Raw genomic sequence first — 13,936 nt, forward strand, 5'->3', positions numbered from 1 at the left:
TGAACACAACTTCCTAGGCTGCCTGAGGTAGGAGGCAAGCAGGGCATCCCCATTGTTGCTTCTCAAAGGAAGTTTTACTTTTACACCCTTGAGCCACAGATGGGTGTGGTCTTGCCAATTCCTGAGATGCCTGCAAGCCATCTTTCCTACTGTCAGTTGGTAAAGTTCTTAACATTTCTTTAGTGACTGTAATGTCTTTGACAACCGCAACTTCCTTGGCCTCAGTTACAATCACTTTTCTGGACAAACCGCAAGGTTTTCAAGTCTTTCTGCTTTGCTTTTTGCTCCTGATTATATTGCTAAATGTGGCTAAAAGGTACCAGCAATAGCTACTCCAGCCCCTGAATGCTGTGTTGCCTTGAAGTTTCCTCCAGATTAATTAATACATAACTTCTAAATGAAAACTCACAAAAAAATCTCAGGACATGGACAAAATATAGACAACTTCTTTGCCAGAATGTAACATGAATGACCTAGTGCCTAGCATGCAGTCATAGTTGAATAAATGGTGGCCATTCTTTGTAAAGGATTCAATTAAGCAGATTCTGTCTTTGCTCATAAGCCCAGTCTTTACTGTCCACAGTTTTATTGGGTATTCTGGTCTTGTGAGCCCCCACCAGAATTGCCCATTAAACTCTACTTACAACATTCTTAAACATTTCTGGCTGTATCTCTAAGCTATTTAAAATTCCTCCCCCTGAAAACTAGTTCCAAATCCTTTTGAACAGCATGGTCAGATTAGTCACAGTGAAGATCCCACGTCTTAGTATCAATTTGTTTTAATCAGCATTTTTGTTGCTGTGACCAAATAAACTGATAAGAACAATGTGAGAAGTGGGGCTTATGGGTTCAGAGCTCTCAGTCCACAGATGGTTGACTATCGCTCTGGGTCTGAGTGAGACAGAGCATCATGGCAGAAGAAAGCATCTCAGGACATGGCAACAAGAAAGCAGAGAGATAGAGCTTTTCATTTGAAGACTGAAATGGTGGATATAAGGGGAAGAGCCCTCCTGGAAAATGCAGGTAGATGTCAACAATTAATGACAGACTTTTTCATTTTTATCCTCTGTAGTTCAAGAAAGAAAAAAATGGAAATCATGCAAAGGAAGCAAGATAAAAAATTCTCTTGGTCACAGTACTGGTGCCCTAAATTGTCCCAAAGGCATTTAAGGAGTGAGGATAAGGTTTAGTAGGTGAAGTGTCTCTTGAAAGCAGTCAGTGCAGGCTGGTGACAAATGCTGGTCAGAATTGACCCAACAGGAGCTGAAGTTGTTCCTGGCTGAAGTCAGTTCACACTGATGCCATTCCCTTTTGTGACCTCACTTCCCATTTTCCTGCTTGTTGTCCTTATAATTGATGGTGAAGCATGAGATAACTAAGACAGACCTGGATTGAGTTCTGGCTCTACCTCTCATTAGTTTCACGGCTATAAGCATTTTTTTTTGGGGGTGGGGGGTGGGGGGGTCTTGTTTTCTAATCTTTAAAATAGTCAATGGAGACTTAAAGGAGATAAAATAAGTAAAACATTTGAAGCAGTGCCTAGCATGCAGTAATATCTGAGTAAATGATGGCCATACTTTGTAAAGGATTCAATTAAGCAGATTCTGTCTTTCCTTCCTTTGAACTCCCATTATGCCAAGCACCACCTTCACGTCCTTTGAGCCCCCATTATGCCAAGCATCCACCCCTAAGGATTGCAACTATCTTTACACATGTGTTTCCTGAGCTAGGTTGTGAGCTGCCTGCAGGAAGAGAGCAAACTTTAGGGCTTTGTACTCTTCATACTGCAACTATTACATTCTATGCACTCAATGAGAATTTGTCATCTCCTGTGGTACCTCTGCTGAGTGAAGGCACAAGTGGCAGAACAAAGCAATGGTGATGGGGAGAAGTGAAACTAGAGACCTTCATTAGTGGAGAGGAATGTTCCAACTTAGCATCCTTTTCTTGTTTTGACTGGTTCAGCAAGTAAAACACTAGACTTACCGGATTTTATTCAAGCACTCTTGACGAGCTCAACAGGGGAAGTCTGGGCTATATTTAAAGAGCTGGGCAGGGAAGCCTTAGAGTTTCGATACTGGGCTCCCGAGTCAAGAGTGACTAAAAAACATCAGCCCCATCTTAATGAAATGCAGTGTGGTTTTAGATTATCTGTCACCTGCTGAAGAGGAGCGAGTCCCCCACCTCCCACCATTGCCTCCTGCAACCAAGTTTGCAGTTCATTTGTGGGAGCTCTGATGTCACAATAAACCTAATTTTCATGCAATTTGCAATTGGTACCTAGATTCTTTTATTCTCTGGACTTAACCTTGACCATAAAATTTCTCTTAAGCTACAAAATTGTCCTTCAAATTGCCCCTAACTCATATTAAGCTTATAGAAAGCTAATTTCTCAGGCCTCTATTTCCAAAAGGAAAAATGAAGGATTTGACCAAAATGACTCCTTAGCAATTTGTCAAAAACCATTATGTCCTGTCAGAGAGCCTATCCTGAATATGCTAATGGTACACCATATCATGGAGGTAATGGTCAATGTGCCTTGTCCAAGGCACTTGTCTATGTTTTCCCTCAAGAACATAAGGAATTTTAGAGCATGGATGCATATTGCCTGTTTTGTTAAATTATTTTAAGCCTATATTCAGCTTCCCTGGCAGGAGACCTGTAAGCTATGCTCAAAATCATCAAGACAGAACAAACTTTAGCAAAGATGTAAAGAAGAGTCTTGCCAATATCTTGGTTTTAAGAAAAGCCCTCTTTCAACAAATATAATCATTCCTTAAAAAATGTTAATGTGATCCCATTGTATCCCATTGAGAGCAAGGAGGGCACAGCCTAACTCAGGACAGCATTGACTGAGGCCTCTAGTTCATGAAACAGATCAACTTTAGACTTTTACCTTAACTTCCAATGTAGTTGGAGACATTGTCATAGACACACATGACAGGAGCAAAAGAAGGGATTTTTTGTTGTTTTTTTCTTGTGCATCTATACAATTCTTATATTATAGAACTGCACAGCCTGAATTAATTTTTATAACTTACTTTGTGAATGAACAATTCTATTAATACTTTAGCTTTTTGGTTGGTAAATGTTGGCCAACATCATCAACATCAAATTGCTCTGCAGGCCTTGACATTTATCATGATTTGAGTCAATGTTTTTTTTTTTTTAAAAAAAAACAAATTTTTTTCTTAAATTACAATTCCTGACACATATCAAACTCCTGCCCCAGAGCATCCACACCTGTAAAGGGGTTTTCAAAAACCAGAATATTAAGATGGAGACTTTTTAAATAAAGAAGGCTTCCTCCATTTTTTAAAGCCGGGATTCAGGGAAGGGAGTTGATAAAAACCTCTGCTTTCAGTGAGACTTGACAGGAGATTCTAGATGGGGTGATGTGCAGAATCCACCCAAGGTTTGTGTTTCAGGGTTCTTCAGAAAAGCTTGCAGTAGTCATTGCAACGGGGCATGGTCAGTGCTTTGTTGAAGTCTTTGGAGAAGGAAGGAACTTTAGTGCATGTAATGAGTACTGGGAAGGTATAAGTTAGATTTGTCTTTAAAGAAATATTAAGACTGGGGGTAATTGGACTTTATATACTTGAATATATAAGATATGTCTTATCTCCTTACTTTTTTCTATTAAACAAAACCTAAAGTAAAGAAAGACCAGAGTTCCCAACTTGGCTCTTGGCATTCACCTGAGGAGCAGAAGTTCCTGACTAAACTTTCCAGTTTCTCTCAGGTGATTCCTTCCTGACCACAACTTCTCAATCAATCAATGCTGTGGACATTCTGGACCAATAATAATGTACTTTCTTTTCCCGTCAGCTGTTTTCTCAGCATTTTTGGGGTCAGGAAGTCAAGTTCAGCCAAGGATTTGACCAACTTCTCCAAACTGCTGGAAATGTGACTTCTACAGATATTTCAGAATTTTAGAAGGCTTTGAAGCAATTTGGAATAACTTTGTTTTCTGCCTCATTGTGAGATTATTTTGATTTCAGGTAGCAACTAAGAAAGGCATATTAATTTTTCTGTCCTTTGCATATTGAAACAATATCAATATAAAATTTTACCAGGATATTTTTCTGATGAACCAACATCAATTGCATCAACTGTCTAATGATGACAGTATGTTGGTGGAATGAATGAATAGAAATGTGATGTGAGAGAAGTTGCAAAGGCAAATGTTAATCAGTGTAGCCCTTTATTGTGACCACCACAAATGTTTTTGGACTAATGTTTGTTTGTTTGTTTATTTATTTTTGTAGTGCTGGGAATTGAACCCAGGGCTTTCCACATGCTAGGCAAGTGTTCTACTTCTGAGAGGAGAAGCAAAGGATGAGTAGGAACTTGCTGGATAAAGGCAATCTCCTCAGGAATGTCTCCTCTGATGTAAGCCAACTTCCTGTGTTGTATTGTTTCTAGGCACCATATGCTTTCTTTTTTGAGTTCTGCCCAGTTGGAATCATTCATTCATCCAATTCTCTAATAAAACACATACTCCATGAGGACAGGGTCTTTGTCTACTAAGCCCAGTTTCTTGAATAAGTAGTTGAGTTCCAATATATATGGAGGAGGGAGTGCATTAGTCCTTAAAGGAGATCTGCAAAATGTCAGAAGAGTTATTATATTCAAGGAAAAGATAAGAAAACCCACTTTCCTCGGTATCACCATCTATTTTAGCTGGCAACCTAATGCTGGGTTCACAAAATCTGACTATTCCAATAATTTAAGAAAACAACAAAGAAAGCCCGCAAACACACAGAAGTACCTTTTCAAAATCTGTGATGACTCTCCAACCTTAAGGGTCGGTGGAAAGAGAGCCACTGGAATTCTTTATTCTTATATAGGGGACACACAAGAAGAGGTTCCATGGAATATTCTATCCCAAAAAGGGCAAAAGTGTAGGATTACAAAGGAACAGGTGAGTGTAACTCAACCCCAGCAGGTGACACCTACACCTGGAGCCACACCTTTTTATCTGAGCTGGGGTAGAATGATCTTCATCCTTTTAATTTTTAATTTATTTTCCAGGTGGAAAAATGGCAAAGAATTGAGGAAAGGGAGAATTCAGAGAAGAGTGTTTGATGACTTATTACTTTCTTTTAATGATCTTTAATACAAATTTCAGTAGAATACTAGAATCTAAAATTGCCAGCAGTTCAAGGAATAGGAGGTAAAGAAATGTCTGTGAATATAGATTACACTTGATGTGTTTGTGGGTAAACACGAACAGGAGAGATGAAATAGCTGATTTGAGAAAGTAGCAGAATCAACAAAAGATTGTTTAGCTGGGTGAAAACTTATATAATAGAGACCATGGAAGGTCTCCAGGATAAAGGGGGGGAGGAAGGTGGTAGAAAAAGATTGTTGGGGTTTGTGAAGTTTTTGTCCTGAGGTAGGAGGAAGAGACAAGATAATAAACTCTGAAATTGGGAGATAGCATAGGAGGGTTTGAAGTATATATTTTGAAGTATATATTTTATGTCCTACTGGGAGAAACAAAATACAAATGAAGAAAAAAATTTTAAGCTTCTTAATGTTCACATTCTTAAAACTTGTTTTCTTTAAACAAGCTGTGTTAGTAAATTGTATATTATTTAAATCTTACACAAAGGTTAAAAAAGGAAAAAAAATGGTATGGCCCAAGAGATAGAAACATAGCAATGGCACTAGAGCTGACATGTCTTAAGTTGTGGTTGGTCCCTAATCTGTCATCTAAAGGAGTGTTGCCCACTCTTTCAAAGTTTTGTCCAACAGTTTCTTCTTGTAATAGGTGCATTCTTTTAAACCCTGAGTGGGCTGATAAACAAGAACTAGGGACACACATTTCTAGGCCTGAATGTTTTAGAAAATTGTAAATGTGTGTTTGGTAGTAAATATTAGATTACCACAGATGGCCATACACGTTGGCCTCTCCACAAACACTGCTTGCTGACACATTTTTAGTAGAATTGTACCTATAAGGAGATGTGCTTTCATCAAATTTCAGCTGAATTCAATAGAAGTCCATTAGAATCAATAAATGGAGTGACTGTGGAATTTGACATGTAGTCTCTGATGTTGAAGAGTATGTGGGCTAAGGAAGGCTTTGGGGGAAATATTGAAAGCCAAGTTCCTACCCTCAAGGAAATTTCTCCCAGGTTTGTAGGATTTGTTCATGTTGCTTGTACCTCTGTGGTAGTTATTTCATCTTCTCCTGGAAATTAATATTCACCTAGTGGATTGCAGTTTGAGGTCAAACCTGGCTGCCATTCTATCAAGTTTCCCGTCTCCTGCGGCTGTCTATACTCTCTTCCATCTCTGTAGCATAGGTAGAAAGTGTCAATTGCCATGACAGATAAAGATAATTATGTAGGTCTTCTTACCTACTAGATGTGTGTCCTTTGAGGGCAGGTTCCATTGTGTTTACACTTAATACATATACAAATAATGGTTGGATTCTGTAGAAAACCCAGTAAAGAGCAATTAATCCTGGCTCCTGCATGAAAGGAAGGTCAAAGTCATTTTCACTATCATCTAAGTTAGCCCAGCAAGGATTTTTTTCCTTCTATAAATAATTGACTAAATTCTACAAACACCAAATTCCAATGACCCAGGTTGAATGTGAGAGTGTTTAGGGAAGGGTAGGGAGGAAGGAGTGTGCATTGGCATTCTGATCTACCTACACTAATTCAGGTTCTTCTAGTTGGTTTGAAGTGACAGCCCAAAGCAATGGATTTTTAAACATGTGTTTTTAGCTGCAGAACTTCATCTTCCTTTTGCAAGAAAAGAAATTCCCATCTAGATTCTTATCTATAATGCCTTTATTTAGATTAAAACAAGTGAAAATGAAGCTGTGCACATTGCAACAATAGGAGCCTGAGCCACTCCATTCCGGTCCCTTTCACCCTGGTAGGCATTTGAGCCATGAAGGCTCAGTGGAACAGTTTGAAGACTCCTGACAACCTGACCTAGCCTGGTGACAATCTATGAGAAATGTGTTTGCAAAGCAAGATGGGTCCAGGAAAACCCCGCATGGGCTCCTCAAGGTCTGTGGATGTTTATGTTCTACTGCCCCAACCCCAACCCCCATGCCTTAGGGAATGGGGAACTTTGTCTCCACAAGGATTGCACCATGGGGACACAGCCTCTCCACTTTCACTTCTCCACTGAGGAACATTCTGTACAATATCTGCTTCATCATGCCTCTTAGAGTACAAAGCTATTTTACTTGGTAAGAGAGCTATGCATTTGATTGAGAGTTTATGCGCTATAGCCCGACTATCAGGATTCAAATGCAGGCCTCAGCACTTGATAGGTGCAGGGCAATTAACTCATCTCATGTTGGCCCAGATTTCTTTGCTAGTGATATAGATCTGCCTTACAGATACTTTTGTTGAAACAACAAATGAAATAATGACTATAAGTCCCTCATAACAGAGTCAGGAAATGATTGATAAGTGCGATACATCATTAGCAACAGAATCTGCTTGCTTTTTGCTGAACAACTCAAGTGGCTCACTCCTTTTGTCCCTAATTTCCTGGGCCACCTGAACAGTCCTTCCTGGCTCCAAGTCCAACGTGGCATCTCAGCAGATATCCACCCCCATGTGATAGCTTGGCATGTACTGCAGAACAGCCAGGTTCCATTGTTTTCCTCCTGCTTTCTGAAGTTGGTTTCAATAACAACTCCTAGAAGCTTCTAGAAATGCCAGCTTTTGTTGGATCTAGTTTTCCCAAAAAGATACTTTGTCATCTCTTTTAGTTCTTTAATTTGATTTCTGTTTTTATCATAAAAAAAATCCAAACTTCAAATACTTTTTAATGAATACAAATGGGACTGGCTCATAATTTCTAGGAATGAGTGCAAAATGAAAACATGGGGCCTGTTAATTATTAAGAGCACTAAAACCAAGTGCAAGTTTCTTTTGTCATATGCCCATAAAACTGGCTCTGAATCAGCATATCTAAAGCTTTATGCTTCAGTCAGGATGGGATATTCAATTTGCACAACAAGGTTTCCCTTAAATTTACGCATGTCAACCTGAGGGACAGAAAGTATGGGTGTCCCAAAGGTACCTTTTCATTCCTTCCACAGCAAATAGTTGTAAACAAAAGACAAGAGACTCTGGTGTATAATACATTCCTGTAGAAGAAAATCCTACCTTTTTTCTGTCTTCTGGGGAAGGAGTGAACTCAATCCCCCCCCCACCTTTGATTCCTTAGTGGCACTTCATTTTAATAAACATCAGAGAATCTCATCTTTCAGCTGTTATCAGTCTCATAAAAAATCTCTCTTCCTAATGGTGTTATATTTACTATCTACAAAGGAGGTTAATCATTCACTTCCCAGTGTTTTCTTTGTTGTATATGGAATCTCTTAGGAACCCGGCTTACTTTTTTGCTATCTTAATGCCGATTCTCCTAGAAGCAAAGCCCCAGATAAAGATTTAATTTTAGTTTGTTGAAACATGCAGAGAAGTAGGGGAGGGAAGGGACGAATAAAAGGTGCATCATTAAGCCAACTGCTACAGTGGTCAATTGGAGTTTCATCCTGCAGGGAAACTGAGCCACACCTTAAAGTACAGCACACAGTTCCTCACCTGGGGCTAAGGGAGCCAGGGTATTTAGATATTAATTCCCATCAGTCACTGATGGAGACCTGTGGAGGAGGGGCAAGGTTAAATTCAGCCTGTGTGTTCTGGAATGGGAAGGAGTCAGGGACACACACAGGCAGAGAGCACTTGAAATTTAAAATCTGAAAGTCTTCATCTCAGGTAGTGCTGCATTCCAGGATCAGTGCGACTGATAAGAGTAATCTTGGGTGAATTAAAATCTAAGTCTCAGTTTCTCATCTATAACCTTCAGGGTTGTCGGGGTGATTAGAACTATATGAAGCATCCAGCACAGTGCCTGGTCTATGGCAGACACTGATTGAGAGTCATCTTTACATAGAGCTACTACTGATTGTTTTTTTAAGTCAGTACCACTCCAACTTGTCTGCAGGTGATGTCTATGAATATAGATTGTTAGAATGCAGAGTCCATTTCAACTTATCGTCATATCTAACAAGCTTTCCGGTGACATTAATGATACAGAGTACCATGGGCCTTTGTGCAGGGTTTCAAACCATTCTAAAGTTTTTCTTTAGCCTCTCTATATACAATTAAATCATAAAATATTTTCCCCGGATCTCTTGGGTTTAATCATAGCCCACACACACAAAAAGAGTTTGATCATAATTATGAGAGCTGTTATCCTTATATGGAGTATAACCAGCTTGGGCTAATCACTGCTAATAAACTTAACTGCTGAGGGTTCCCAGGGCAGAGTTACACAGGAGAGGAAGTACAGAATGAAAAATATATAGGATAGATAAGGATGTCAGCATCATGGGAAGCTGAAGAAAAGATGGAAATTGCATCATGATTAGAGAATGAGGGGAAAAAAAGAATCTGAAGGCATCTAAGTAACTCAAGACACTAATATAAAATTAATTAATGTACTCTGAGACATCTATTATGTAGGGTGGTGACATAAAAGAGGGTACATGATGTTTATAATCTGTCAAGGGGACTAGAAAAACACCTGAAGCAGTAAAAATGTGACTAAGGTTCTCATGTGTGGGAAAGCTTGGCTGGGGTCATGGAGATTATTCTGATCTGGAATACCTAGAAAAAGTACAGCTAGAGGGGGACTCCAGCTGAGCCATGGGAGGATGGAGGCATCTCGGCTTTAAATATAGTAGGAATGTATAGAGGAATGATCACAACTTTAATAACACGATTTTATAAAATATGCCTCAAGCTGCCCTGTCATGGCCCATTTCCAGGATGCTTCCTGACTAAGACATGGAATCACCATGATTTTCTCCTCCAAGTATTGGGGTGATGGCAATCAAACCCAAAACATGTGTGACAAGTATATCAAGTATAAGAAAAGATGGAAATTGCTATGACTCTTCAGAGGCTACTTAGGTTCTCCTTATTCCATTGGTGGTCTCTATCCATTTGTGGAGCAATAGGGTATAACGGCAGTGGCATTTAGTAAGGAATTTGATCCTATACAGATTACCTGTGTGGATAAGATTATAGAATATAAATCTAAGTGGCAGGCACTTGGAGGGCTATTGATATTGGCCCACAGTATCAAGCAAGGGCTGGAGAGAGAACTTTTTAAGCTTAAGTGAATGCGTGAGAAAGCACAAATGAATGCATTCCCTAACTTCAAATCTGAAGATCCTGAATTTGAAACCATCGAAACCCCTGTTCTGAAGAAACAATGTCCAATTAATATAACGATTTCTCATTGGTTGCCCAATTAATTAGAAAAATAAACATACATTTCATGACCATCAAAAAATATGCCTCAAAAAGGCATTATTTAGAAGGTTATGCTGCCTGTAATAGCAGTGACACACGATTGACCCCAGGGAAGGTACAGAAGCAGGTGGCCAATAATAGTGCCATCACTAAGAAGATGGAATTTGTAGTAGGGTCTGGGTGCATGCACACATTTTAGTAAGAACTATTTGGAAACACTATTCAACCTGAACTGTATTTTCTTATTAAGTATTTACTCAGGCTTACTAAATAGATTTGAAATGATTAAATGAAAGCATTCACAAAAGGTAATTCATGCAGTCCTCAGCACAGGGCTAAACATGTAGAAGTGTTTGATAAATATTAAGTATTAACATCCAACACAGGAAGGAGAAATATAGCAATGAAATGGGAGAAGAAAGGGAGGAGGAGAAGAAATGGAGGGAGAAGGAGTGAAGAAGAATTAGCAAGCTGGCTTGTTATTGTGGCTACAGCCACACAGATGACCAGGAAGTTCTAGGAGGTGAAGGGGTCATTGGAGCTTCAAATGTAGTCCTCACACAGAAGAAAAGGAGGATGGTTGCTCAAGGTTCCAACCAACCCATTCAGGAATAAAGAAACTACTTCCCCGTCTACTGGGAAGGAGCCACCCTTCTCAGGGTGCTGTACACCCAATAACTTTTGTCATGAAGGTATCAAAGCTTAGGTTTCCCTCTCCAACTGTGACTTTTTTTTGAAGGGCAATTCCATATTCAGAACTCTCCACAGGATTAAAGCTTCATTTAGTCCACATCTCGAATGAAAATCCTGCATAATAACCTCCACCTTAGAATCTGCTTCCTGGAGAGTCCAACCTGTGACAGTTGGCACTGCTGCTGGTAAGTGGAGCCTCGGCAAAATGTGGGAGTGCAGGTGTCAATGATTGCAAGTGATGATGTGCAAGAGTGGAAGAAATGCATCAGCTGGTGCTGGTATCTGCCACTGGAGAGACATGAGGGAACCATTAAATAAGAACAACATAGAATTGGGAGGATTTGCTAAGCTCAGTAAAGACTTTGAAAACAAGAAAAGCTAGGGATGGAAGAAAGAGGTCTCCTTAGTATATGAAACAGATTTCATCATCTTTAGCAGAATTGCTGAGAGAGCCAAGTATCAAACCCAGAAATTCAGAGTAGCCAACCTACAAAGGAAATTAAACTCTTAGCCAAGGAGATCTGTTATGCCAAAGTCAAGGCCTTGGTTGAGTACAAATAAGACCCTGATATATGGAATGGGGACACTGTGGATAATGCCCCTCATCTCATATTCCCCGACTCCTTTGTAAGGGCTACCACTCCTCTCTTGCTCCAAGACAAAGCAGAAGGATTTTCTCTGCAAGACAACTTCTGCCCAGCTCAGAATCTGATGTAACCTGCCCACTTGACCTAACAGGTTCAGTTGCAGCAAACACAGCTAGAGACATATTGGCCATAGGGGAGAAAAAGTATTCCACCCTAAAGGACACAGCCATCTTTTATAAACCAGATTGGATGAGTATGGATGGGACTGTTTCTGAAAGCCTTGATCAGAGTCAGAGCATATTGCTTGAAAAGAGTTTATCAACTTGGGATACAAGATTTAAAATTCTAGCAAGGATGCCAAGATATGGTGCAAACAGTCCTAGAATGACTCTTAGCAGCATGTAACGAGCAATTGCTCATGCTAAGTCAGATGGAAATACGAGTTGCCATGGCAATTAGAAGACAGCAAGAATAAGTCTTGGAGAAGTACATGTGCTACAGTGGGTGCCCTATATAAGCCTGGAAACCCCACCAGACCTCTGTATTCCAGAGGATACACCATTTATTGAAGCAACAAGAACCGTCTTGGTGAGAGGGCCACTAGCATAGGTTAAGAAGTTGACTATTCTCAGCAGGCCCAGGATGACAGTGGGAAATGCCATTACAAACCTAGGTTGACAATAGGACACCCCTCGTTCCAATACACACACATAGTAGAGGACAGGCGCTGCTGCGTGATCATCAGAAGTCAGGTGCTTGCAATTTTCTTAATATATAGCAAGGACAAAAGCAAAAAGTGGATCTGAACTTGCAAAATACTGCAGAGCTGATTACTAGAAAATAGTGTCTGGGAGTGGGGGAAAGAAGAAATAACAACAAGGATACACTTACACAATAAAGAAAAGTCAAGCATGGATTATTGGGAGGTTGACAGTTGTCACTTCATATAGTCAACAATGTGCTGTCTAGTTTCTAGATGTGAACTATTCTTCAGACCTGAAACTCAAAAACTGAAGAACATGTCAGGTTCCAAGGACCCCCATAATAGCATGCAAGTGCACACCGTGAGGATCCTTCCTTCCTTCCCAGGCCATGTACATAGATACAATATACCATGGAAAGACTGCAGTTGGGCAGAGTGAGTTTACGTTTATACCCAGAGACCTGAAGTATCTCTGTGGCCCTGTTAGTGTGGAGGTCTACAGGAACCAAGTAATAAATGGACGCAATGGTTAAATCAACATTTCAGGCTTAAGGTGTATGTTTTCCTTACACTCAGGAAAATCATGATGCTTTTGCTCTTCCTTTCCTTTCTCTCCTCCCTTTTCCCATCTTCTTTGGATGGGAGTCCTAATATTCTGTATTCATCTTTGGATTTTTTAAATCATAGTATATATTTTCACATAAAACTTAAGGTTTAAGAAATGTTTCATTAAGTATTTTTATGAACTTATTTTTGCTATGATTTTTTTTTAAAAAATTTTATGCATGCGTAAGAACAGGTCTTTTTAAAAGACATTCCATGGATATGTAATATGTCAATGTGTTTCCCTGTTGACTGAGAAGATTGAGTATGTGCATTGGACATTCTCATATTTTTAAGTATCAAATCATTATCCATATTTTAAAACAAGAATTGTTTGTCTTCTGATTATCAAGTTGGGAAAGTTTCTTATGTTCTGGAGGCAAGTCTTATCAGATATGTGTAATGCAAATATTTTCTACTGGTCTGTAGGCTTGCTTTTTTTTAATATTTATTTTTCAGCTTTCGGTGGACACAACATTGTTATTTTTATGTGGTGCTGAGGATCGAACCCGGCACCCCACTCCATGCCAGGCAAGCGCGTTACCCGCTTGAGCCACATCCCCAGCCTCGATTTTTTATTTTCTTAAAGGTGACATTTCAAATACAGAGTGTTTAATATTGATGAAGTATATTTAGTCATCTTTTCTTTCATATTTTCCACTTGCTTTTGTCAGCTCTTTCACTGCTGTGACTAGATGACCCGACCAGCACAAGTGCAGAGGAGAAAAGTTTATTTGAGGTCTCAGGGTTTCAGAAGTCTTAGTCCATAAGTGTCTGGCTCTATTCCTTGGGGCTCAAAGTGAGGCCGAACATCATGGTGAAAGTGTGGTAGAAGAAAGCAGCTCACATCATGGTGTTCAAAAAGCAGAGAGAGTTGGTCCACTCACCAGATACAAATATATACCCAAAGCCATGCCCCAATTCCCACTTCCTCTAGCTACACTATCTCTTCAGTCACTACTCAGTTAATCCCTATCAGGGGATTAAATCACTGATTGTGTTAAGACTCTTAAAAGCCAATCATTTTTCCTCTGAAGCTTCTTGTA

General features: G+C 39.6%; 1 pseudogene; it reads left to right on the forward strand.

The window, feature by feature from the left end:
* The first annotated feature begins 9,936 nt into the window (after positions 1-9,936).
* LOC125611056 lies at positions 9,937-10,306 on the forward strand (annotated as a pseudogene).
* Positions 10,307-13,936: the final 3,630 nt, after the last annotated feature.

This window comes from Marmota marmota, unplaced genomic scaffold (assembly GCF_001458135.2).
Source record: "Marmota marmota marmota unplaced genomic scaffold, marMar, whole genome shotgun sequence".
Taxonomy (NCBI): Eukaryota; Metazoa; Chordata; class Mammalia; order Rodentia; family Sciuridae; genus Marmota; species Marmota marmota.